Below are 25,988 nucleotides of genomic sequence, written 5' to 3'. Positions count from 1 at the left end.
ACTGCAAATTTTAACGATCCAGAGGCCAACCATCATGAGAGAATTTTTAGGTAAGGTTAGGTTAGGTTAGGTTAGGTTAGATTAGGTTAGGTTATAACTTATTTTATAACTTATCTTTTATTTTAGAATTGTAGGTATTAGTACTTTAATGTGCAATAAAATAATTCGTTACCTCTTTTATAACGTTTCAATCAATACCAAAACCACCAATAAAGGGTTCCTTGTATATATTTTAAAATCCAACCCATTTACAGGTCTTAACATGTTAAAACACCAACCGTAGACAGTTTTAATGAGTTTAGAGCGTATGACATACGTATCTAAAGGGTTTTATGAATATAGCCTATGTCTAGTTTTAACAAATATACTGAACATTACAAATTAACATCACAAGCTGTAGCTATACATATGGCATTACACACTATAAAACTATAACCATTCCTAAGGAGATTTGTAGAAAAATGTATTTTAAATAATTAGTACATATATTGCCAAGTAAAAGAGGATACATAAAATTATAAAGTGAACATATTTCTTTTAATTCTATGCATAGTAATATTTTAATACAAATATTTTTATTATACATTTTACGTTATTTTAATTAGATAAACGGTGCCAGTTTTACCACACGCTGCGTGATTTACGATTTCTTCGTCCTTACAGAACGCGTTAAGCCCGCCAGAAAGTTTCTTCTCCAGAGAGCAATGGTGAACTCCAACAGTCGTCGTTCGTTCTTGTGAGTCGTGTTAGCTAATTAGTCTACATTCCAACTCCTTGGGCAGTAAATTTTATTAATGTTACGTTTTGGGAGTGCAAGTTTCTAACTTAGAAATAGATAAAATCATGTAGACTGCGTGCTTCATAAAACTAAATTCGACTTGAAGAGACGTTGTATTCAATAGTTTATCTTTTAAGAATGAATAATTTAAAATGCTTTTTAAAAATCGCTTTATCATAAAAGTTTTATTCTTAGCTAAATAACCAACATGTTCTATCTGGTTTGAATGTTCTTGTAAAAAATATGTACCAAAGTCATCTAGAATTTTCTTTGTAGAAAATCTAATATTGCAAACTAATACTTATATAGCCATTTGATATAACCCTTATCTTTAAATAGCAATTAGAGTTTAGATCAAATATCTTAACAAAAAATGCACTAGCACAATAAAAATAATCCATGATTTTGAAATACCATAACACAATTTACAATAGAACAAGAAAATATAGTAACGTTGTTTTAGTCCTACGAGTAAATAAACATTAAATTAATTATTAAATAATTGTACTGAACTCAAGAAAGGTTGTTTATTTCTAACTTAACAAAAACTCAATCAAAATATAAAACAACTAGCTGTAACCCGCGGGCTTTGCCCCGTTTAACTTCTTAATTTTCAAGATTATCTCGTTCGCATGGCTCAATCACGTCCTGGTTGAAGTTTGTTCGCTACGCTCACTCGCACCTTTAGGTTGGAGCTCGTTCGCTGTGCTCACTTGCCTTCAGGTTAGCTCGTTCGCTACGCTAACTCGCCTCCAGGATGAAGTTCGTTCGCTACACTCACTCACCTTTTGGTTGCGAATTAGCTGTTGTCATATGCTGCACCCTGTTGGTAATCCTTGTAACTTTAATGCTATTGAACATCATAGAACAGAACCAACTTGTTTAGTTGAAACAGCTGTTAAGATTCAATAATTCCATTTCTCGTAAGGTTAACATGGGAAACTCCAGAGCCACTGGGGCGGAGCCCGAAAGGATTTTGGGAATATGCCTATATGTTAATCGGGAATGTGAGCTATCATCATGCCAAATTTCAGCCCAATCCGACCAGTATTTTTCGCGTTCACTTGTCACAAACATACATCCATACATCCATACATCTATACATCCAAACTTTCTCATTTATAATATTAGTAGGATAACACAAAACATATGTAGAACAATTACCATATTTTATCAACATATTAACTACTACTGTCATCCCTCCTTCACAAGTCAAATTTATTTGGTTTTCTTCTAATCCTTTCCCCTCGTCTTACAACAGGAGCTGAGTCATTGTTATGTTCTTCTGACTTGGACGATTGACCTTTATTCACATCATGGGAGATTCTGAATGACTTGTCTTTTCTTAGGAACCATGAGTTTCTTCGGTATTCTCGTCCATCACCAGTCTGGATTTTGTATGATCGTGGTTCAGGACCAACTTGAACAATCTTTGCTTTCAGCCAACACTTTGGTTTGAATCTGAAAAGCACTGGTTCATCGAGTTTAAACTGATCAGGCTCTGTCTTCCTCATATCACCGTATAGCTTCTCTCGCCTTTTAATTTTTTCTAGCTGTTTTGAAACATTCTTTATGACCTTCGGAATAAGGTGGTTGGTCGTAGATGGAAGTAAAGTCTTTGTCCTCCTACTCATCAGCCGCTGAACCGGGGAACCTAGGTTACCTCTTGGTGTGTTACGGTGATGAAGAAGTGCAAGATAAATATCGGACTGTTCTTCTTGACACTTGACAATTAAGTTTTCCCTTCTTGGACATACCTCTCCACCAGCCCATTGGATCTTGGAAAATGAGGAGATGAAATTCTATGATTAAATTTCCATTCGGATACGAATTTAGTGAATTCTATTGAAGCAAAACATGGTCCTCCATCAGTTCTTAGTTCATCTGGAATACCATGAGCTGCAAAGTACTTTTTTAGGTGTGTAATAACAGTAATGCTACTTTTGTTCCTTAGACTTTCACACTCAAAATATCCTGAGTAACTATCAGCAACTACTAAGAAGTCTTTACCTCCACATTCAAATACATCAGCACCGATGAACTGCCATGGCCTCACTGGCACTGTTTCTTGAAAGATCACATCTTGAGGTTTATCTCGTTGATATTTACTGCATACATTGCACCTCGCTACATACTGTTCAATATCTCTTTCCATATTAATCCAATATACATAGTCACGTGCTGTGTTAATTGAACTTTGAACACATTTGTGAGGACGGTGAATATAAAGAACGTAATAATATTGTTTTTAAATATTGATAAATTGCTCTCTTGCCGGGTATTAACTCATCAAAAATATAAAAAAGCACATAAAACCCAACTTTACCAAAGGAGTTCATTACTTTACAAGCTACAAACATCACTTCACCAGCATATTCGTGTTCCTAGAAACTTTCTTTGTTGTTTGTTGTGTTTGTTTTATCAGAAGGATTATTCATATCAACTTCTTGAAGGTTGTAAATTTATTACTCAAAACCTTTCCTGGAACAAGATTAAATTAACGGCTTGACGAATACAGACACCGGTTTTTTGTTGTTAACGTTAATAATACAATGCCGTGTGTTTACAGGTTTATTTATTAGTAATTTATTAGTTCATAATATAAACCTTACCCTTATTTTAGTGTCACAAAGTTACCTTTTCTATTTTCACTGTTTAGTTCTCCATTGTATAATCTCCCAAGTCTTCATTTTTCTAGGGTCCAGTTTACCACCGCCTACTTCTCAATTAAATTGTAGGCCTATGTCAAGGTGAAGTAAGAGCTAGGTAGAATCTGGATATTAAAAAATATTTTTGTCATAAATCAATTTGTGAACTTGTAAAGAGGGTTATTGAATTCAAATCGAAGCATTCTGCTGACCCTTTCACAAAGATTGCACATAAACGCATCTATATAACTTTCTTCCCTTTCCACTTCTTACAACTAGTAATGTAACCCTGTAGATACATTCTAGACTGGAATACGCATGGTATACGTTTTTGTTTTACTAGAAATGGCATTTATAAAAACAGGTTTTTTAAGAAATTACTATATATTTATATCTGTCAAAAATATGTTATTTTCATCCAAGATGCCTTAATTATTTACATATGTATGTGTATCTACGATTTTTAATAGTCATTTTCAGTTACAAAGTTGGCCATAGATTTACCTATATGGTTGTAACTCGGTAAATTACTCATCTACCCAGGTCTACGGAACCCTCTGTAACTACTATAGGCAACCAACAAACCCTTATCTTCAAGGAGGGACTAAAGTCACGTCAGTGGTCAGTTTTAGTCAACAGTGATTATTGAGAAGATCATCAATCCTACAACCTGTCTGTGATACAATGCGCAGTTCATATATATATATATTCACATATGATCAATAAAAAAAGCAATAGGCCCACACTGGTGTCTCATGATAGACAATAGTTTCCTTAAATATATTTGTTATATTACACTTGCCATCATCAATCATTAAACAATTTTTAGATTACTAAGTTTCAATTCGTAGGATGCCTCATTGTTAATTCCATCGTCATATGCTCGTATGTTAAATGGTTATCTGTTGAACTGTAGTTTTTATAAACACAATAAGTATAAATAACAGTAATTGTAATAAAATGTTATTATTCAATAGTACATTTCGAATTCTTTGAGGTGATTAATATGAAAACAAGTCCTAAATGAATCACAGGTAATGTGTGTTTGCTGCTTTGTGCATAAACTGATTGGCAGAATACCAAAGCAAAGCATAACACTTATCACAAGTGCTGTTACAATCCTTTGGAAATGCTGTTTCGAGCTTATGGCAGAATCTATCACCACTAAAATAAAGTTTTATAGTTACCTTATAAACGTTGTTCACAACGGTTTGTAATTTAAAATTTATCTCATGTTTTTTTGTAGCTTGCATACGTTTAATTATCACAAAGATATTAAACATAAATTGAAATAAATATGGAATGATAAAACAAATAAACGTGAGTAGGAAAAGTTAATTACTATCAAATGGTTATGAAAATCGTAGTCTTTCACAAAACAAATGTTCATTGATTATAAAAAAATATCAATTAATTTGATGAAAATTATTATCTTCTATTGTTTCCACTAAATTACTAGATCAATTGGCATTCGCTTTAGGTTTTATGTATTAACTAAGATGTAATTAAACAGAAAATATAAATAAATGTTTTTTTACAAGATGAGAAATCAACATTGCCTTTAAGGGTCGGTAGCAAAGTAATAATGCTAAGTAATAAGATAACATCAACAATAAGTCGGAATAATGATATTTAGATTTGTGGAAAGTTTTGTAAAATTGGTTTTAACAGAACTTATATTTAAGAAGTTACAGTTTAAGTAACCATTTCAGATCAACCACATAACAAATTTACAAGAGCAACAATAGTGTGTTTCTGCTTCATGGGCAGTGAATGAGGGCTTACAAAGATATTTTAACTTCGGTTAAAACTCGAAAAGAACGAGAACTTGCAAAACACCTTCATCCATATATATTATTCATTCGAATATATTATTTAGCCACTCTGTGGGTGAACCATTAAGTTAATACATAAGGATGGAATGTTACCGCAAACAAGTGATCCAAATGGTTTTGTTCCTATATTCTACATTAAGTGCAATGTATAAAAATATTTACATACATTTAATGCGATGCATTCTTCAACCGTATTTCACTGATTGGTTAATATTACAGCAAGATAAGGATGTAGACGATTTTCTATAATGAACCATCAAAACTAACACTATGAAAATCAGGTAAAATCAGTTTTTCCATTTAACGACATTCTAAATTTCATAAAGTCGAGTTCTCCAAATTTGTATAAAGTTGCATTTAACACTAAACGTATTTTTATATATATTTATGTATATCAAGGTACAGTTACTAAAAACAGTTTGTTGTTCGCCTGTAGTCACAATGAAGTTTGTAAAATTAGAATGGATAATTTGAGAGGAAGAAAATATGTTATGGAGCATTTTCTCCCAAGTAAAGCCATCACTTACCACTTAATTAGAGATAATAGGTCATATGTTATTTGAAAATAAAACTTTATTATAACCAAAAATGTTTGTGCCAGCTCCAATCCCATCCGTGTTGGTATTCATCACACATACAATGAATTAATGTATTAGCCCGATGTAAGATGTTTGCTTTTCGTGTTAACTCAGTAAAGTGGTACTGTCCTCCCTGGTTCAAACTTTGCTGCATTATCTTGCAAATGTTTCTTAAGTGTAAGTGATTATTGCAAATTGTCATTATACATCTAATAAAATGACATTTTCCTGATGGTCTAGAATGTAGAATTTCAGCTCAACCGGTTAATTTGTCAAGCTTTTAAATTCAATGAATTTGAAACTAATGATTTATTTGTAGGCATACATTTTTTATTTCATTCAAAACGTGCTGGTACCTGGTGAGAACGCACAGGCATACGACAATGTAAGCTCAGGATGGATTTTCACAAATATCTTACCAGCCTACTATCTAAAGTGTGCTCCTGCATAACTTATCGAAGTAAAACGTGTTTTTTTACTTTTGCATGTAAAAACGTATACAATACTAAGAATATGTGTTCTTACACTTCCGCTGATATGCACCAATGGACTTGTAACATGAACTACATATGCTTACCATAAACGGCTCTTAATAAAGAAACTACTGGTCTTAAGAATGTAACAAAGCCAAGGAGTTTCACTCCATTCTAAGATCATTCCACACATTCATTTAGATTTAAAATATGCCCTGTTGTTATCTCAATATGATAATCGGCAGTTAGTTCATGTAATGGTATGAATCTGTTCAAGGACTGAGTCGTGTAGGGTTAAAAAATACTTGTAGAACCCCGTGTATGAAATAATAATTATGGTAGTTATAAATCTACAACATTTTTGTATATTATCAAAGTTTAGATTTTGGAAGATGAGGTTACAGTAAACAAATCCTACTAGCTATAATTTTAACACGATTGATGCCTAAGTAACAAGGCACTACGTTTCCCAACTAGTGTTTAAGAAACAGTGTATGTAAAAAAATTATTATTCTTATCATGAATATAATCCCACGCTATAAACATTCCAGGAGAATATGTGGGGTTATTTCTTTGCTATGAGAAATAGCTTACGCTGACTAAATCGTCTTAGAGGGATTATAATAAAGTTAAAGAATTTTTTTTTTAAATTGGTTTTGGAAAGCACTGTGCCTACGTTATATAAATTCACATTCGATATATTTAAATTTAAAAGAGTAAACTTATTGGATAAATCAGTATTACATTTGTTGGAAATAAATTGGTTATTATATTGCTATTTTGCTGAGGTGAGTTCGACAAGATTATCTATTTCTTAAACATTTAATATTTGTTTATCTTTATTGGATTTTCTAAAGAAAAAAAACACCACATATACGTTCTATTAGTTTCAATTTTGTATGATCTGTCTAATATATCGAATTATAATGGTAAGAGCATGCAGTTTCGTATAAATGCATATATCCCACCAATGTTGGCATTCATCTTAACTTTGTTAGAAAATCTTTGGCTTAAGAGTATTGCTACATGACATTTATTTAAGGCTCTAAAAATGGCGAATTCGCCTGACACAAAATATATTAATATCTTAGGATCAATTGACCTTAATAAGAACATTAAAAGGAAATATAGATTAATAAAAAAAATTATTTTTTAAAGAGCAACTTACCTAAATGATTTAATAAAAAAAGGAATAAAGGAATAAAAATTACGAGAATACTATTAGTTGGCCATTATATACCATTCAATTACACGTTGAAAATGGTTTGGTAAACGGTATTTATATAATTTACAATAATAAATTTTGTTCACATCTTATCCTTTACAAGTATGAAACAAACACTATAACCATTACAAATGTCTTTGATGGAAATGGGGAACTTATGCATATTTCAACAGAAATTATAATGCTAATTCTATAATAATTGTAGAATAGGAATGGCAGTCTGTGAGGGTTCGTTACGGACAAAAATATTATGTTTATTTTGTAAATAGCCTAAAAATGATAATAAAGACAGCTAAATGGCGTTGGGATTAAGGAGAAAATTAATTTACATTATTTGTTTAATATTTTATTGGTATCATACCAACCGCCAGTCACTCTACACTGTTTTAAGCTTATAATTAATCACTAATTGAAATATAAATTTTACTACGGTAAATGTTAACAACATTTGAACTCATGTACGTAAAGCATTTTACCCGTAGAATATATTAAATATCCTATAACTCAGGAGCCTTAGTAGCTTGATATAAAACTAAACAAGTTATGGTATCAGTTTCAAAGGAAGACACGCCACACGCTAACTTGTAAACTTGTTCATTTCAAGTAGATATAATATTCATGGAGAAAACTTTGAGTTGGTTAACATTTTGTGTTGGCTTTAATGTCATTTTTGTTTTCCTTAGTACATTCTTCACCAGTGCGTGAAATATGGAATATGTTTTCTCGTGGTATTTCCATTACAATATACTTTTTGTATTATGAATTAGAGTAAATGTTGTTTTAAAATTTATTTTTGTGGTGAGTAGAAGTCATCAAATATATTCCCTACATGTTCTATGGCCGATAGAATTTTACTTTTAGTAACTTCGTAAACTTTAGTAAGCCTATTATAAAATTGGAACTGCCCATTCAATCTAACATCAATCAATCTACAATAATCAATAAATAAATTTTTTTTACATTTATTGTGGTTTGTTGGATAGTTGGTATATAAACTGTTTATTTTAATGCGGTACGAGTCCACAACCATTGTTGAATAGCTTTGTATATTGTTTAGGTTCCAAATGATTTCTATTTATGTGTTCGTATTACTGTACGTTTTTAATTAAAAGGTAATATTAAATTAAATATTACTTTAATACTAAATTAATAATAATAAAGAAATCATACTAACTCAGTACCCTGATTTTTTTTTCTTTTTTTTTCACTCTACATGTTTCGACCTTTAGGCCATTTACAAGAGTAACATATTTAACCTCACTTTAAACACAACAAATTGGCTAATAAAAAAACATCATATGATGATCTTAACATATGATTTTTCTTTTTCTTAAAATTTATAGTAGGATAATCTTTGGTCATGAATTTTTGTCATATATATAATTGATTATGGTTTTTTATTTTATCTTTCTCTTGACGTTTATGTTAAATATTCTTTAATTTAGCATTAGGATGTTTTTGCATTAGGAGCAATTACACATTTATTAAATATGAGCCTGGCCTCTGGTGTTTTTCCTAGCAGTTGGAAGGTTGCCTACGTGAAACCTTTGCCTAAAGTTGCTACGCCAAAAACCATCCAGCAGCTAAGACCTATCTCTGTGTTACCTGCAATTTCAAAGATACTGGAAAAGATAGTAACCGAACAAATCACTTTATTTCTATATGAGTATAATATACTACCTAAGCTACAGTCAAGGTTTAGAAAAAACCACAGCACGTGTACTGCACTGACTAATATGTTTGCTGATCTATTTGATGCCAAAGACAAAGGACTCTATAGTACAGGTAAAATAGGCATGTAATAACAAAAAAATTGGTCCGTTGATGAAACTTGGTGAAAACTTTCCTTTTGTCATAAGAATTAAGAATCTAAAGAGTCCATAAAAATATTTTAGGTGGAAGGGTGTTTTTGGGGGGTGGGGGGGGAAATATCAGTTTGAAAAACTGAAAATTATATTTTGACGAAATATAGGCATGCGACCCATGTTTTTGGGGTTATTTTTTATGCTGAATCGAATAAAAATAAGATCCAGACGATATAACCTCCATATAAAGAGTTATTGTCTTGATTACCTCGTATATTCAATAATTTTCCCAATTAGTACAGGTAAGATGGTACAAAAACACTATATAGGCTACAGTAGTGTAAAAATATTGCTCCGTTGATGAATCAGGATGGAAATCTTTCTTTTTCCATAAGAATAAAGAATTAAAATAGTCCATAAAAATACCCCCGCCACAGCAAGCCAGCAGACTAAGCGAATTTCCATTTACCTCATTGGATTTTCAATTAAATCTATTTAACTTTTAAACAACATTATTTTTAACGAGTACCTAGGTTTGCTGCTACAGGGAGGGTAATAAAGTGTGTTTTTTTTAGTAAAATGTGAATCGCTTAGTTTAAAGTAAATACGTTTGCCAAGTTTGATGGAAATATATCCATAAACAAGCAAACTACAACAGTTTACTTATTCTCGTTAAGAATAACATAGGATTTTAAAATTTATAATTTATTGAATTTTCTCCATAACCGGTTACTGTAAAAAACCACTTAAATATACTACATAATTTGTTTTCCACTATATTAAAAGGTTTAAAGAGAAATTGAGGAATGTTATGCTTCGAGGGTTAAAAATTAGAAAAACAAATTTTGACCTCATAAACGCCTCCATAACACCCTGTTTCCACGGCCCGATCATGCTGGTTCGCCAACTCATTCAAGTTTATTCCAACCTACACCTTCATGCTAAATTTCATCAAAATCGGAACAAAATTACTCAGTTTATCGTGTCCATGGACGTATATATATATCTGTATATATGTATATAAATTTGAACGAAGGGTGTTGTTTTGTGGTTATTACTATTAAAATTACACCTGGGAAACTTGTATACCTACCCGTTTTCTCCAAAACCTACAGTTGTAAAAGAAAGTACTTAAGAATAAAGATACTGTATCTTAAAATTACATGCTCTATTGTTATCTGTCATAAAAATATTGGGTTTTCCTGTGCTAGTTCTAGATTTTCACCATAATTAAATGGCGATGGTAAAACATACTGCAGTAAGTATGCCCACCACTAAGTATTAATATAAGTATAAGCAAACCGTTTAGGCAATAAAGAATATATTGTAATGATACAAAGATTAAAGAAAAAAACTTATGGTTAATCATTTGACTATAAGAAAAATAATAAAATGGTATAATAAGGTTTATACTAATTATCTTCTTCACAAAAATGGTTTGCCTTCATTCAAGTCTTTTGGTAAATGAGTGTTGGTTCCTTCTCTTCTACTTCCGCATTCAGACTTGTAAGGCTTTCACACCTTGCGTAGGTGTGTACATGTGATTACACTCTTCTTGAAGCTGCACTGTTTTGTTAAACAGTTGCCTTTGCATGTACATGACACCAACATCAGAATATTTTCTGGGGTTACATCTTATGTCATATTATTTGGTAGCAACAAATTTCCATCCTGTCGTGTCCAACCCCTCTGTTTAGGCACTAATTTATTACCAAACCATAGCTGAACTTTATTACATCTATATGATTTAACATTACATCCGACGAGGGTGGCAGTGATTCCAGTTTTTAACTATCCTTTTTCAAAGACTTTTGAAATAGTCTGTATAATTGTAGAACTTGCAATTCAATGTAGAGAATATTTACAATTTTTTCTCTCCATACATCGAAAAATAAAGTTTCTCCAGCTTCACTCGCTTCAATTTCTGTTGAACCTTTTGAGTTGAAAGTTGATATGACTTTCTCCATAGCAGCCTCAGATTCCAGTATTTTAAGAATCTTTTTTTTACCTTTCCCAAATATAACACTAGTGCTGCCACAACCACTAAATGGATGGCCCAGCAATACGTAGTTGTGGATGTTTAAATACTACTGTTGTAGAGAAGTCGGTGAAAAAAAATTACGTCCGTGAACGATTTTTTGTCCGATTTTGATTAAATTCGGTTGAAGGAGTAGGGCGGAATAAACTTGAATGAGTTCGCGAACCAGCATGATCGGACCTTGGGAACGGGGTGTTATGAGGGCTTTTATGGGGTAAAAATTGATTTTTCTCAAAACAATTGGTTTGGGGAGCAAAACATAAAATTCCTCAATTTATCTTTTCACCTTTTAATATAGTGTAAAAACAAATAATATAGTATATTTAAGTGTGTTTATAAGGTTATGGGTTACGGAGAAAATTCAATAAATTGTAAATTTAAATTTCCTATGTTATTCTTAAAGATAATAAGTAAACTGTTGTAGTTTGCTTGTTTATGAATATATTTCCACCAAACTTGGAAAAAGTATTTAAGGTAAACGCACCAGTAGCTGACAGTATAAGAAACTATACGCACTTAATAATCCGTGGTTTTGAATAAATAGGAACTAAAGAGATATTACGGATTTTATGTGATTTTAAATTTAGTGTAATTTTCAAATTTGTCCTACAAAAAGGGGTTTTTAAATATATTTTATCTCATTTTTAAACTTAATTCAACCTTTGTACGTGTTCCAGTGGCTGACAGTGAAAAAAGTGCTTGTACCAGTAGCTGACTGTCAGTTGTCCCAGTAGCTGACACTGGAACTATAAATGTACTAGCTGCTAAACCTAAGGGTTTTATAATTTATGAGACGAATAAAATCTAACTTAATACCTAATTAAATTATAAAATCATGTAAAACGTTATTAAGAAAATTTAATTTACATATTTTAAAATAAAAAAATATTTACATTAAAAATATATATATTATATATATTTAAAAAAAGTAAACATTTTTTTAAGATAATTTGGCTTATTAATAAAAAAAAATTAAAATCATTTTATAAAAATGTGAGATTACATAAATTATAAATAGCATGCAAATTTCGATGGGTAAAACCAATTTAATATTTTGCAAGTAGCAAATATCCCCTGTCAGCTAGTGGAACTTGTATGGCTTTTGTGTACCAAAGCCTGACATTGATATAATTTTGAATCCAGAACCCCTAACACCCCAATTTTATCATGAAATTGTCAACAAAGGTATAATTGATAAAAATAATGAGCCTAATCATTAATACCATTTAAGAAATTTTGCGAAATTACAAAAAACTAAACTTGCCTTCTTAACAATTTCATTAAGGGAATCGACTAAATGTGATGTGTACAGACAGGGTCGCTTTCAAACCACCACCATTCAGCGAGTATGGGCTAAATTTCACTCATTTTTTTGTTAACAAATCAAGAATAAACACATGTTCTTCTAACAATGCAATCATGTGTAAATATTTTTAAGAGACCACATTATAATGTAAAGAAACTCAAACTGTCAGCTTCTGGAGCACTGTCAGCTACTGGTGCATTTACCTTACTTAAAACTAAGCTATTAATATTTTACTAAAAACAAACTATATTACCCTCCCTGTAGCAGCAAACCTAGGTATTTGTAAAAATAGTGCTAAAGGTATTTAAAAATTACCTAGATTTAATTAAAAATCCAATCAGATACCGGTATGCCTAAATGGAAATTCGCTTAGTCTGTAGGTTTGCTGAGGCGGGGGTATTTTGATGGATTATTTTGATCCATTATTCTTATGGAAAAAGAAAGGTTTTCACCCTGATCCATCAACGGACCAACTTTGTTATACTATGGTGTTTTTTTGTACCATCTTACCTGTACTAATTGGGAAAATTATTGAATATCAGAGGTAATCAAAACAAAAACTCTTTATATGGAGGTTATATCGTCTGGATCTTATTTTTATTCGTTTTAGCATAAAAAATAACCCCAAAAACATGGGTCACATGCCTATATTTCGTCAAAATATAATTTTCAGTTTTTCAAACTGATATTTCCCCCCCACCCCCCCAAAAACACCCTTCCACCTAAAATATTTTTATGGACTCTTTAGATTCTTAATTCTTATGACAAAAGGAAAGTTTTCACCAAGTTTCATCAACGGACCAATTTTTTTGTTATTGGATGCGTTTTTGGTATTATTTTACCTGTACTACTACAGCACATTAGCTATTTTAGATTACTCTCAAGCATTCGACTCTATTGATCATGAATTATTATTGGCAAAAATGAAGTACTATGTTGCAGCGAAAAAGTTGTATGTTGGTTTCGGTTCTATTTGGAGTCCCGACTGCAGGTTACCAAAATTGGGAGTGGGACATCAGATCCGCTTTGCAAATTGCGAGGTGTTCCTCAAGGTAGTTGTTTAGGCCCTGTGCTGTTCAATTTATACACATTTGACTTGCCCAGAAGTGTAAAATATTGTACAGCACACTTGTATGCTGATGACTGTCAATTACACTTGTCATACAAGCCAGACATGACATCCGCAGCAATTGAACTCATCAATGCTGATTTGCACAGCATTTTTCAATGGTCTGGCATGAATGGCCTTGGATTGAACGTTTACAAGTGTGTTGTCATGCATACTGGACCACATATTCTAATGCAGGAGTTGAGAAAATCTTACATTAAAGTCACCCTTGATGGCATGGGATTGTCTGTCTGTGACACTGTCAACACGCTTTGGTGTTGTACTTGACAAAGACCTCTCTTTTTCTGACCACGTCACATCTGCAGTCCAACGCGCAGTGGGAAGATTGAGAGGTCTTAGCAGATTCAAAACTCTCCTGCCAGAATTTGCCAAAACGCAACTCATGCGGTCCTTGGTCCTTCCAGCCTTCACATATTGCTTTCCTGCATATGGAAAAAGCATCTCTAAGGAGGATATGGCAAGAGTTCAGAGAATTCAAAATTCTGCCATTAGGTTCATTTTTGGCCTTAGTCGCTTTGAACACGTGTCCTCCTACAGAGATGCTGCTAAGCTCATCCCAATGGATGACATGTGCAGAAAGCTGACCTGCTGCCTGGTCCACAAAGTGCTCACGCTGGGAGAGCCTCATTACCTCAGCGAGAGGCTGAAGTACAGGAGGGAGATCTGTCTGCGTAGTACTCGCTCCGACCGCAAGCTTCAATTTCCTAAAGTGAGGCTTGAGGCTGGAAGAAAGTCTTTTTCTTATTTCGGCCCGCGGTTGTACAATGGCCTCCCTCAAGAGATCAAGTGTTCAAAATCGTACAACACATTCAGGGCCGCAATGAAAAAAAACAAATGTAAAATATATATTGTAATTATTCTGTTGTAATTTGTTTGTATATACTTATGTAAATATATTGGGATAGTTTAGATTTAGTGACTTGAGTTAGTTTGAAAACCATGTATTATGAAACTCGCTCGTAAATAAAGGCCTTTTTACTATTATTATTATTATTTATTAATTTTAATTTTTTTCATTTATAGGATTTTGTTTCTTTACTTGCATCGTATTGATTATATTCGTTGGATCTTTCTTGTAGCTGCAGTATATATGATATTCTTCTTTTGTATCTAATTTATTTCCTTTTGATCCGTAGTCCAAAACTGTCATATCTGTTTCAATTTTAGTGAATTTATGATTCTCATTAAGCATGTGCTCTGCTACATTACTTTTCATACTAGTTAGATTCTTTGATTTAAACGCTTGAACATGTTCTTTATATCTGCAGTTAAATGAGCTTCCTGTCTGTCCAATGTAGTACTTTTCGCAATCTGAACTTTTAATTTTGTAGATACCAGAGTTCTCATATTTTGATGTTACAGCTTGGTTGTTATCTTTTTTGGCTCTTTTATTAATTACTTCTAATGCGTTGTTTTTGGTTCGGTAACTTACTTTTAGTTTAGAATTTTTGAATGTTTTCCTGATTTCCCAAATTGAATTTACACAATGATTGATTGATATTGATATTGATGTATGGAACACAAATAAAACCATTCTTTTGTTTTTCTGTTACAATTTTGTTCTTTTTTTCATTTGTTTTTTCTTAATCATGTTTTCTATCATTCTAGGGTTGTATCCATTTTTAAATGCCAAGTATTTAATTAGATTCTTTTCTTTTATGAAACAAGATTTGTTCATTGGGATATTGATCAATCTATTTGTTAATGCGTGGAATGTAGACACCTTTTGTTCCCACGGGTGGTTTGAGTCTGCTGGTATTATGCAGTCACTTGTAGTTGGTTTTCTATAAATTTCAAAGTTATAAGATCTATTTTCCTTTGAAATTGTCACGTCTAGGAAATTTATTTTGTTCTCTTGTAATCTATTTCTATAATTAAATTAATAATATTTTTTTCAGCACCATAACCGATAATATTTTACACAAAATATGTTAATTCAACCAAATCTAATTTTTTAAAGCATTTAATAGGCTAAATATCGGCAGGTAATAAAGTAACCATTTATTGCAATTTAAGAGAAAGACTTATCGTTGTGTTAATATAGTGTAGATGTTATTGTGTTTATTTCGACTTGTAGAATATTGAACTACATAAAACAAAATCGTTACAAGTCAAAATTATATTATTGGGCCAAACTAACAAAACATCCCATTAGCTACATCAACATCTGTTTAAATCAAACTTACCTGTCCAAAAAAACAATTACGACAAAAACTGTAAACCATGCCTATGCATTTACTCTACTAGTTCAGGGCAAAGGAATTCAAGAACTTTGTAGAATGCATTACACAGCAAAACATATTTAGGTTTTTCTTATATATAGATATTTAATTTCCTTTATTGTTTAGTTTTAAAACTAATCCGATTAATAATGTGGAAAACATTTAAGATTTATGTAAATTACTTGCTAAAGAATACCACAGGAAGCCAGGTTGTGCATAAGTTGTGGTTGTTTCCTAGAGTAGGCGGTGAGAATTCACAGGTGTTGGAGTACTACGATGTGGAGACAGACTGGGATTTGCACACGTATAACTTACAAGCCTACTTCCATTGTAACTTTTTTGCTTATACTACATTTTTATTTATATTTAAGTCAGAAAATTTTAGTTTGTAAAGAGAAAAAGAGTAAATAAACGTTTAAACAGATTTTTTTTCAAAACTTAAAAAAAACATTCATTTTTTGTGATTATTTCAGATAGCCTAAATGTTATTCTTGACCTAATAACTTAGTATAATAATTGTATGATGGTGATGTTTGAAAATGAATCAAATACTTCCCAGAAAGGCTACTTTGGTAACTATAAGAGTACGTTAGGTTTTGCTAAAAAACTGACAAACTTGAATTGAATATGGACTATTATGACGTTTGATATCAGAAAAAGAAAATCATGTTTTTCATGCACAATCAACGTAGATCTAAAAAAACTATTTATACTCAAAAAAAGAAAAATAACTCTTTTTAGAAAACACATAAACAACAGTAAACAAAATGTATGACTTAAATGAAAAATGAAACAACTACAAGTTAATGTGAATAAAATAAATTAAACAAACCCTTACCAAGGTTTATGTGTCTTAAAACCTCATTAGCACATAATTACATAAGAAATTCTAGAAATATAATAGTGTAAGAAAAAGTCATGTTATGACTACTTAAGTTGAGGGATGGTAATAAGGAAAACTCTATTCAAAGACACTGAGTTTTGTATATTTGATTTAATAAATTAAAACAAACCTTGATCATGTCAACATCATGTAAATAACAAATATATTTTAACCTAATGTAATTAATACAATTTCATGTTAGTTTTTCCGTAAATATTTTGGGAAATGTAATTAAAAATTGCTTCGAAGATACCATACTTTTGCTGCTGCTCTAGATGAAATTAAATGCGTATAAATATATATAGGCTAAAGTTTTCCATATATAAAATTTTAAAACAGGGTCACCTCATTTCTATTTTCAATTAACAAGTTATTTAAAGATGCTTTATTTGAAAAAGTCATATTATATTGCATGCTATGATAAGCCCCTAGCCCAATAACTTAGGTTAATATATAAGGTTAGCCAAACATGTTGTTTAAACCCATCCACATTCCTTCGATTGTTTTTCCAACGTTATTAAGTGGATCGGCTATTTCACGTTCTTCCAGTGAATCGTAAAATTCGTCAAGGTCTTCGTCATTAAATTCAAAAAAATGTACGTTTTTTAGATCGTCTTCGTTAAAAGGCTTGTTTTTGGTTGAAACTAGGGGTACAAAATCAGGAGAAGGTGCGGATGCTACTACAACAGCTAGCGCCAAAACCTGCAACAAAATGTTGTTGATGTAGCTGTGAATTGTTTTGTTTAAACATTTAACTGTAAAATCTGTTGGGTTTTCGTACTGTTTTTAAACTGTAAATGCGAATTTTCTTATCTGGGGATTTACAGTACGATCTTATTTCTTTACAAACTATTCATAATTTTATTTTTTAGTAATGATAAAGAAAATCCATTAAAAACAAACATGTTTAATCAGTTTGCTTAAATATTCCATATACACAATCATTACAAAAATCCATACACATTTTGTTCAAACACTTTCCTAAACTTTAAGACAGCCCTTTGTATTCTTGTGGTCACTAAGACAATGAACGCATCAAGTGTATTGACAATTATTTTTCATGGACATTTTATTTAAAAAGATTAACATTATTGAAGAATTCAGCCAGGAATAGATGGCAAAACTTAATTATCACTGTTACGTAAATTTCAACTACACTTTTGATTCTTTGAATTCATAACAACTTTTAGTACAATCTATTTAAATAATTTTGTCGCAATTGTAATTGTGATACACGGATCAAGTAAACAAATTTCCTTGTACAGTACATAAATCTCATTTCAAATAATCTGATCTGGGATAAATTTAACAAACACTCTCAAATTAAATATCTGTAATATGTATTATTTTAGGATAAAATACAGCACCCAAGGATACAAAATATAGTATCAATAAGTTACTAGCCAAATAAAAAATTCTGATAACAAACAATAAACAAAATGATGAAAATAATTATAAAGATTCAGTTTTTGTATAATATTTTTTATTTGCTTTGTAATGTTATTACTTTAGAATATTCTCAAAGTTGTACCTGACTAATGAAATTATATCCAACAACAATGAGAAACAAGAATAATAATTGACTGTTTTATTTATCATAGAAAGTGTTTCAGGAAATAAACAGGGTATAATGTATAACGGTCAAAACTTTAAAAAGATTATGACCTTACAAGTAAATAGTGTCAAATAGCAGCATAGGGGTTTTTAGCAACACCCAGTTGCTAACTCATGTGCATCGAGATAAGTTTTAAATGTTTTATCAGAATGCTAAGTGAACAAATACTGTACCTCAAAAATTTGGTTAGGCTTAACCTACCTTTAAATTTGAAAAAAATACGGAAACTACCCCCACTCTCCAAAAAATACCCTTTTAATGTGTTTGGGATATTTCAAAATAATTTAAAAGGGGGGTTCACGTTGTTATCTACATCGATTGGTTTGGCCGCTACACATTGTTTACGGGTATTCTGCTTCACACTGTGTAAGATAAATTAGTAGGATGAATATTTTATTTAACTATTCATATAAGTGTGTTTGACCCTGTTAAGCTTATCAGATATTCCATATCATAAATAAATTTAAATAAAACTCACAAATGATAGTTTAAGTGAAACCAAGGGAGTTTTAACACTCACGTAACTAATTCAAAATTCGGAATAAAAATGTATGCACTCACCAAAACCCAGTACATGGTTGCTGCCATTTTACTGATACGTTTAACTGATGAAATCTCTGTTAAGTAGTTGCAATAATATCTGTTACATTTGTTATCGCACACTTTTCAATATTCTTGGTAGCCGTATGACGACCAACAAACAGCAATTATCGTAAAAGTCCAAATTACATCTTTACACTTTATAACCATTAACGTGTAGTAATTGCCTATATTTCTTCATTGACGCCTACTGTGCAATGTTGTTTTGCCTTATTACTTTACTTGACCACACGTTCCCCTCTTTAAGCTATTAAGCCATTATAAATATCTGCCATTTTCTTTTTTTTACAATTTCTCAAGTAAAGACTTACTTACTAAAGTAAGTAAGTAAGTGCTTAGTAAGTAGTAAGTACTAACACCCACAAGTACTCCTTGGTACTTGTGGGTGTTCGCCTCCGCTGTCGTTAAGAAAGGGGGCTCGTCCGGATTTATTTCTTCATCTTTAGTCATCAATAGCCTCAAAGAAATCTTTTATTTTGTAGTAGGGTCTTGTTGAGAAGAAGTCTTTAAGTTTATTTTTAAAGCCGTTTGTATTTTGAATATTTTTTAGTTGATCTGGGAGGTGGTTGACAAATTTTAGTGCTATGTAGTTTGGATGGTTTAGAGATTTTTTAAGTCTATTGTATGGTAAGTCAAATTGTTGTTTTCTTCTTGTGTTGTGGTATGTATGTCTTCTCTTCTATTGTTGTTTGATGTTAGTTAATGGATGATGGTTTCGTAGATATAGATGGATATGACTGTTAAAGTTTTATTGTTAATAAAGTATGGTTTACAGTGTTCTTCATCTTGCAGATCATTAATTGCTCTTATAGACTTCTTCTGGACAGTTAGTATTTGGTCTAGGTAGATTTGCGGTGCCGCTCCCCAGACTATAATACCAAATCTTATGTGAGAAGAAAGTAGAGCCTGGTAAACCACAAGTGCGGTAATTTTTCCAGATATTATTTTTATTCTCTTAAGTCCATAAAATGCTGAGGATAATTTATTTGTTAAATTTTCTACATGGGTTTTCCAGATGAGGTTTTTATCAATTATTAGTCCTAGGAATTTGGTTTCTGATACTATTTCAATATTAGTGTTAGATTTTTGGTTTGTTGTGTTTCTTGATGTTAAGTTTACTATTGCGCTTTTTGTCTGGTTTATAGTGAGATTGAGAAAGAGAATGAAAGTAATACTAACAAATTATCCTACTATAAATCTGAAAGTTTGTGAGTTTGTGTGTGTTTTGCTCAATCGCGCATAAACTACTGGACGGATTGGGCTGAAATTTGGCATGATGATAGCTCACATTCCCGATTAACATTAAAGCATATTCTTATCTCAAAAATCCTTTCGGGCTCCGCCCCAGAGGCTCTGTAGTTCCCCATCTTAACCTTATGATTTTTCATATTTAAAAGGAATTAATGAATCTAAACAGCTGTTTCAATTAAACAAGTTGGTTCTGTTCTATGATGTTCAATAGCATAAAAATTACAAGGACTACCAACAGGGTGCAGTACTATTATATTTTTTTTATTTATGACAACAGCTAACTTCCAACCAAAAGGTGAGTGAGCGTAGCGAACGAACTTCAACCTGGAGGTGAGTTAGCGTAGCGAACGAGCTAACCTGAAGGCAAGTGAGCGCAGCGAACGAGCTCCAACCTAACGGTGAGTGAGCGTAGCGAACGAACTTCAACCAGGACGTGAATGAGCCATGCGAATACTTATGAAGTTAAACGGGGCAAAGCCCGCGGGTACAGCTAGTTGTGTTATAAACATAATTGCTGTTGGTTTGTAAACTTGTCATTATGCTTTAACACGTCCAAGAACATTGTACCTAAAGTGACACACCATTTAGGTAGACATTTATTTTTACGAGAAGACATACAAACTTTGAAACGGAAATTCAAAACATAAACTATTAAATAGCAAACTGCATGCCTACCAGAAGATAAGATAGTTTCTGTATCGCTTTTAATTGATCTTCAATCGGCTCTATGTGGTCGATGTCTACTGGTGAGAGCCAGGTCGAGGAGAAATTTACACTATTTACAAACCAGACGTTTAGCCAATTCATTAATATTGCTTATTCAGTGGCAGAGCTGAGACTTGCCAGACTAGTAGTTTGAACCATCTTTGTGTATCAAAGGATGTTTAAGTACCACCTTCAATTGAATAAGCAGGTCAATATAGGGTATATTAACTCCAGAAGATCCATAACTTGGTGGAGTTGTAATGGCGGATGGTACATGTGATCCTAACTGTGGTTTGTGCTTTAAACTAGTAAAAAAGAATAGTAATGCGTTATTTTGTGATGGTTTTTGTTCTAGATGGTATCACATTGCCTGTGTGAATGTTAATAAAGATGAATATGACCTCTTTAATACTTTAGGGGAAAAGTCGAAGTGGTTCTGTCAATCTTGTGACACTAACCTCAAAAGGTTGCAGACAAGAGTTGGAAATATAGAAGAATTGATCAATTTAAATTCAACAGTACAAAATCTAATATCTCTAGTGAAAGGTGTGGTTAGTGATAACCTTGAACTTAATAACAAACTTGATGGTATTGTAAAAACTCAAAAACAGGGTTCTGCTGAAACCTGTTCTGGGCCTAGGCCTATGCTTAGTCAAGAATCAAATTTGTTGATTAAATCGAATGAGAATAACAACTGTTCTAAAGACAATGGGGATGAGGAAGTAGAGCAATCTACCGGTAATAACGGTAACATTCACAGTCGTAACCCTTTGAAATCAGACAGTGCAGGCTTTGGCTTTGCTTATCCCAACAGCCGGCGCAAAAATAATAAGGTAGGCTTAGGTGGTGAACAGCCTAGCCTCAGGAAAAATTTAGCAGATGCTGTAAAGAATCCTTCAGGGAAAAAGAAGACATCAGAAGGCAATAGGCCCTTGATTGGTACAAAGAGTAAAGGTGACTCATCGGAAGATGAAGGCCTAAAAATTGTTGAGAAAAAAGTGTGGTTATTTATCTCAAGAGTTCAACCCGATGTCACTAAAGAATCCTTTGAGAATTTTGTAAAGAAAGGCGGTGTCGATAACCTTGAGTGTGAAAAACTAGAAACTAAATACCCTACATATGCTTCATTCAAGGTAGGTGTGTCACTTGGAGATTTTGATACAGTGTGGAAGGCTGAATTTTGGCCTGAAGGGACACTGATAAGGAAATACGTCCCTAAAAGAGGTCTCACTGTACACAGTAGGACTTTTTTAGGGAAACAGAGCCCTCAGTCCTAGATAATAACAACTTTTTATCTGAAGGGCCTAATGTACCAGTGAATAGCCTACATAACCTCAAACTCTGTGGAATTAATATTCAGTGCTTAAGAAACAAAACACTTGAACTAGAGATTCTTTGCTCTGAAAATAACATTGATATCATGTGTATATGTGAGCATCAGCTCACAAGTAGTGAGATTGATTCTTTCAGTTTTTTGGGTAATATGGAGCTTGCTGCTTACTTCTGTAGACAATCTTGTAGTGGCGGCTCCGCAGTGTACATAGACCATAGGCTTAAGCCTTTCTGTAAACCACTTGATCTCGGTGAGTACTGTGAGGACTTTCATGCTGAGTTTTCAGGTGTGTTGTTTCAAGGCCTTTCCCTAATTGTGTTGGCCATGTACAGATCACCAAATGGTGATGTGGGTAGGTTTTTTGAACTACTTGATAAGTGTCTAACCTATATATTGACTTTAGGCATGTTTGTTTTGATTGGTACTGACCACAACATAGACCTGCTCAGTTCTAAGAATAAATCACCCGAGTTCCTAAATATTTTGAGAACTTTTAACTGCTACAGTTCAGTGATTTTGCCTACCAGAGGTAAAGCATCTTTAGACTCTTTTATTACTAACCTCAATAAGTGGGACTATGAGGTTGTGGTCAGTGATGATCAGATTGCTGATCACAAGCATATTTTTCTTACTGCTTTTCTGAATAGACAGTCTAACCATGAATTAGATATAGGCCTAGTTCCTAAAAGTGTTTCCTACCGAGAAATCAATGAGTATGCAATTGAACTTTTTTCTCTTTATCTTACTACGCATGTTGGGTCTTGGTTTGATGTAGTAAAGACTCTAACAGCAAATGATGCTTTTTCTCTTTTTTTTGAGAAATTTCAAGAAGCTTTTGAATTATATTTCCAAAAAAAGGTCAAGAACATAAAACCTAAGAAACCTCATAATAAACCATTGAGTAACTCCCCCAAAGTAAAGAACTGGTTTACTCCGGAGCTTGCTAGGCTAAGAGGTTTCATTGTCCTTGTTAGCGACCTCGCTGCTACCGAACTTCATCTATTACCTGTGTTGCGTAATCTGAGGAGAGACTACCGCAAAAAACTAAAGGAAGCTAAGATAAATGCGAGTGCTCTGTTTATCTCCGAAGCATCTAACCCTTGCAAAGCTGCCTGGAGCCTGATCAACAGGAACAGGTCAAGACGTCCATCTGCTGATTCCAGCTTTGCTACAGCAGATGATTTCAATCAATACTTTGTAGACTCGGTGGATTCCATTCTGGAAAATGTACCTAGATCCAACCTTAACCTGTGTGACATTGCAAATGATATTCCAGCTGTAGCTACTCACTTTGAGTGGAATCATGTAAATTCACTTGATATTGTTAATACTGTTCATAGTTTTAAAGCATCTGACAGTAAAGATATTTACGACTTGACCCCCAATTTGTTAAAACGGGTTATACATGTAATTGCCCCAATTTTGACGTATCTATTAAATGCATGTTTTTTGGAGGGAGTTTTTCCTCAGGTACTTAAAATGTCAAGGACCGTGCCCATTTACAAAAAAGGACTTTTGAATGAGGTAGCTAGTTATAGGCCAATATCCTTGATTCCTGTACTAGCCAAAGTTTTTGAATCTATTATGTTCAGTCAGCTCTATAATTATTTTGAGCAGCAACACCTTCTAGTACCGGCCCAATTTGGTTTTCGCAGAGCGAAATCAACCTCAATGGCTGTCGAAGAGTTTGTTCAAGTAATTATCAATGCTTTTGAAACCAAGCAATCTGCTTCGGCAATTCTATGTGATTTATCCCGTGCATTCGATTGCGTTCAGCACAAAATCTTGCTCGAGAAACTAGAGAAGTATGGACTAGAGGGTGGTGCACTCAGATTGATTGAATCATATCTTGACAATCGTCATCAGGTTGTTAGCTGGGACGGTAGAATGTCTACCCCTGTTCATGTAAAACACGGAGTTCCCCAGGGCTCCATACTGGGGCCACTTCTTTTCATTGTATCAATTAATGACTTGTACCACAGAGTTGGGGATGGTGTCCTGCTCTTTGCAGATGACACAACACTTGTATCTAGTAACACCAGTTGGCAGGCAGCTGTAACTTCAACAAGAGAATTGTTTAGTAATGCTTCACAATGGTTTATTGATAATAAGCTCTCACTCAATAATTCTAAGACCCAGGAAATAGTTTTTAGTCTTTGCAACAGTTCTGAAATCAGTGAACCAGTAAAGTTGTTAGTGTTCACAATTGACCCCAAATTGTCTTGGGACGCTCATATTGATCAACTATGTAGTAAGCTTAGTAGAGTTATGTTTGTTAAGGAGGCTTGCTACTGAGCTTCCAAACAGCTTTGTACGACAGGCTTTCTTTGCCTTCTTTCAAAGCCATGTCACTTACGGAATCATCTTATGGGGACATTGTCCAAGTGTAAGTAAAATTTTATTGCTGCAGAAGGAAGCAATTAGAGTCATTTCAGGTGCTGGTTGGCTTGATCATGGCAGGCCTCTTTTCATAGAGAAAGGGGTCCTAACTGTATATAGTCTATACATATTTCATTGTGTTGTTGCTATAAAGGAAAGAAATGGTTTATTTACATCCGTTGGTGAGGTTCATGAGCATAATACAAGGTCAAATAGAAATTTGTTCTATCCCAGAACTAGGCTTGAAAAAACTTTGAAATCTTTTCCTGTTTCAGGTATACGTTTTTTTAACAAGCTGCCTGTCACCGTCAGAAACCTTCCCCTTCCAAGATTCACTCAGGTCATGAAGTCTTGGCTCATTCTGCATCCTTTTTATCACACTAATGAATTTTTCAACACCAACCTCAACACCTCTTCTGCCCTATTAAACCCCTAACTGCTGTACCTTCCATCCGGACCAAATCAGGTTTCATATTTATATTTTTCATATTTATATTTTTCCAAATCAGGTGTCTTATTTATATTGTTTGTCATTTAAGCACTTGCATGTGATTTGTGATTTGCACTGTTTTAGATATAAGCATGACGAAGCCTATTGTATTTTGTAAATATTTAATGGTAAATAAATCTTTGAATCTTTGAATCTTTGAACTGTTTACTCTTATTGGTTTACCCAGTACTGTACTATACAGTATTTATGTTTATTTAATGAACTGAGTTATACACTGTTCGTATATGCACTTGGTACTTGTAGTACGCGTATAATTCACTGTTTACGAGAATAATAAGCGACAAATAATTCGAATCGTTGAAGTTCGATAACAAATCGATTCACGTAATAATAGAGTACAATTTTCATATAGATTTCAGACACTATGAAAATTGAACATTTATCGATGAAATAATTGTTAAATTCAGTAAGAAGAGATTTCCTCAAGGTAATTTGGTCATTTTATGTAATTTAAAAAAATACTTTGGTATTATAACTTAACTAATTTTCGAGGTCCTTGTACAGTCAAACTAACTTGAAAGACAAATTACCCTTAAACCTGGGCAAAATGCTTCAAAGACAATGTTGCTTTATACCATATCCATATTCATTAAAGTCAACTTTATTTCCTTTCTCTATTTTCAAATCAATTAAAACTGGTGATCCATGTTAATTAACCAAGCGGTGATAAATTA

The 25,988-nt window shown here is 32.8% G+C and overlaps 1 long non-coding RNA gene across 1 annotated transcript; it reads right to left on the bottom strand.

Annotated features, from left to right (window-relative positions):
• Positions 1–17,001: 17,001 nt before the first annotated feature.
• Positions 17,002–19,141, bottom strand: LOC128993594 (uncharacterized). Its single transcript, XR_008490774.1, has 2 exons — positions 19,097–19,141; positions 17,002–17,622 (listed from the first exon to the last, which is right to left on the bottom strand). It is a non-coding gene; the product is annotated as an uncharacterized LOC128993594 (long non-coding RNA).
• Positions 19,142–25,988: the final 6,847 nt, after the last annotated feature.

The sequence above is a fragment of the Macrosteles quadrilineatus genome, unplaced genomic scaffold (genome assembly GCF_028750875.1).
Source record: "Macrosteles quadrilineatus isolate MER2022 unplaced genomic scaffold, UCM_ALF_1.0 Scaffold_4__1_contigs__length_99947679, whole genome shotgun sequence".
Taxonomy (NCBI): Eukaryota; Metazoa; Arthropoda; class Insecta; order Hemiptera; family Cicadellidae; genus Macrosteles; species Macrosteles quadrilineatus.
The sequence above is the reverse complement of the archived record's forward strand: the minus strand, read 5'-3'. Positions and strand labels throughout refer to the sequence as shown.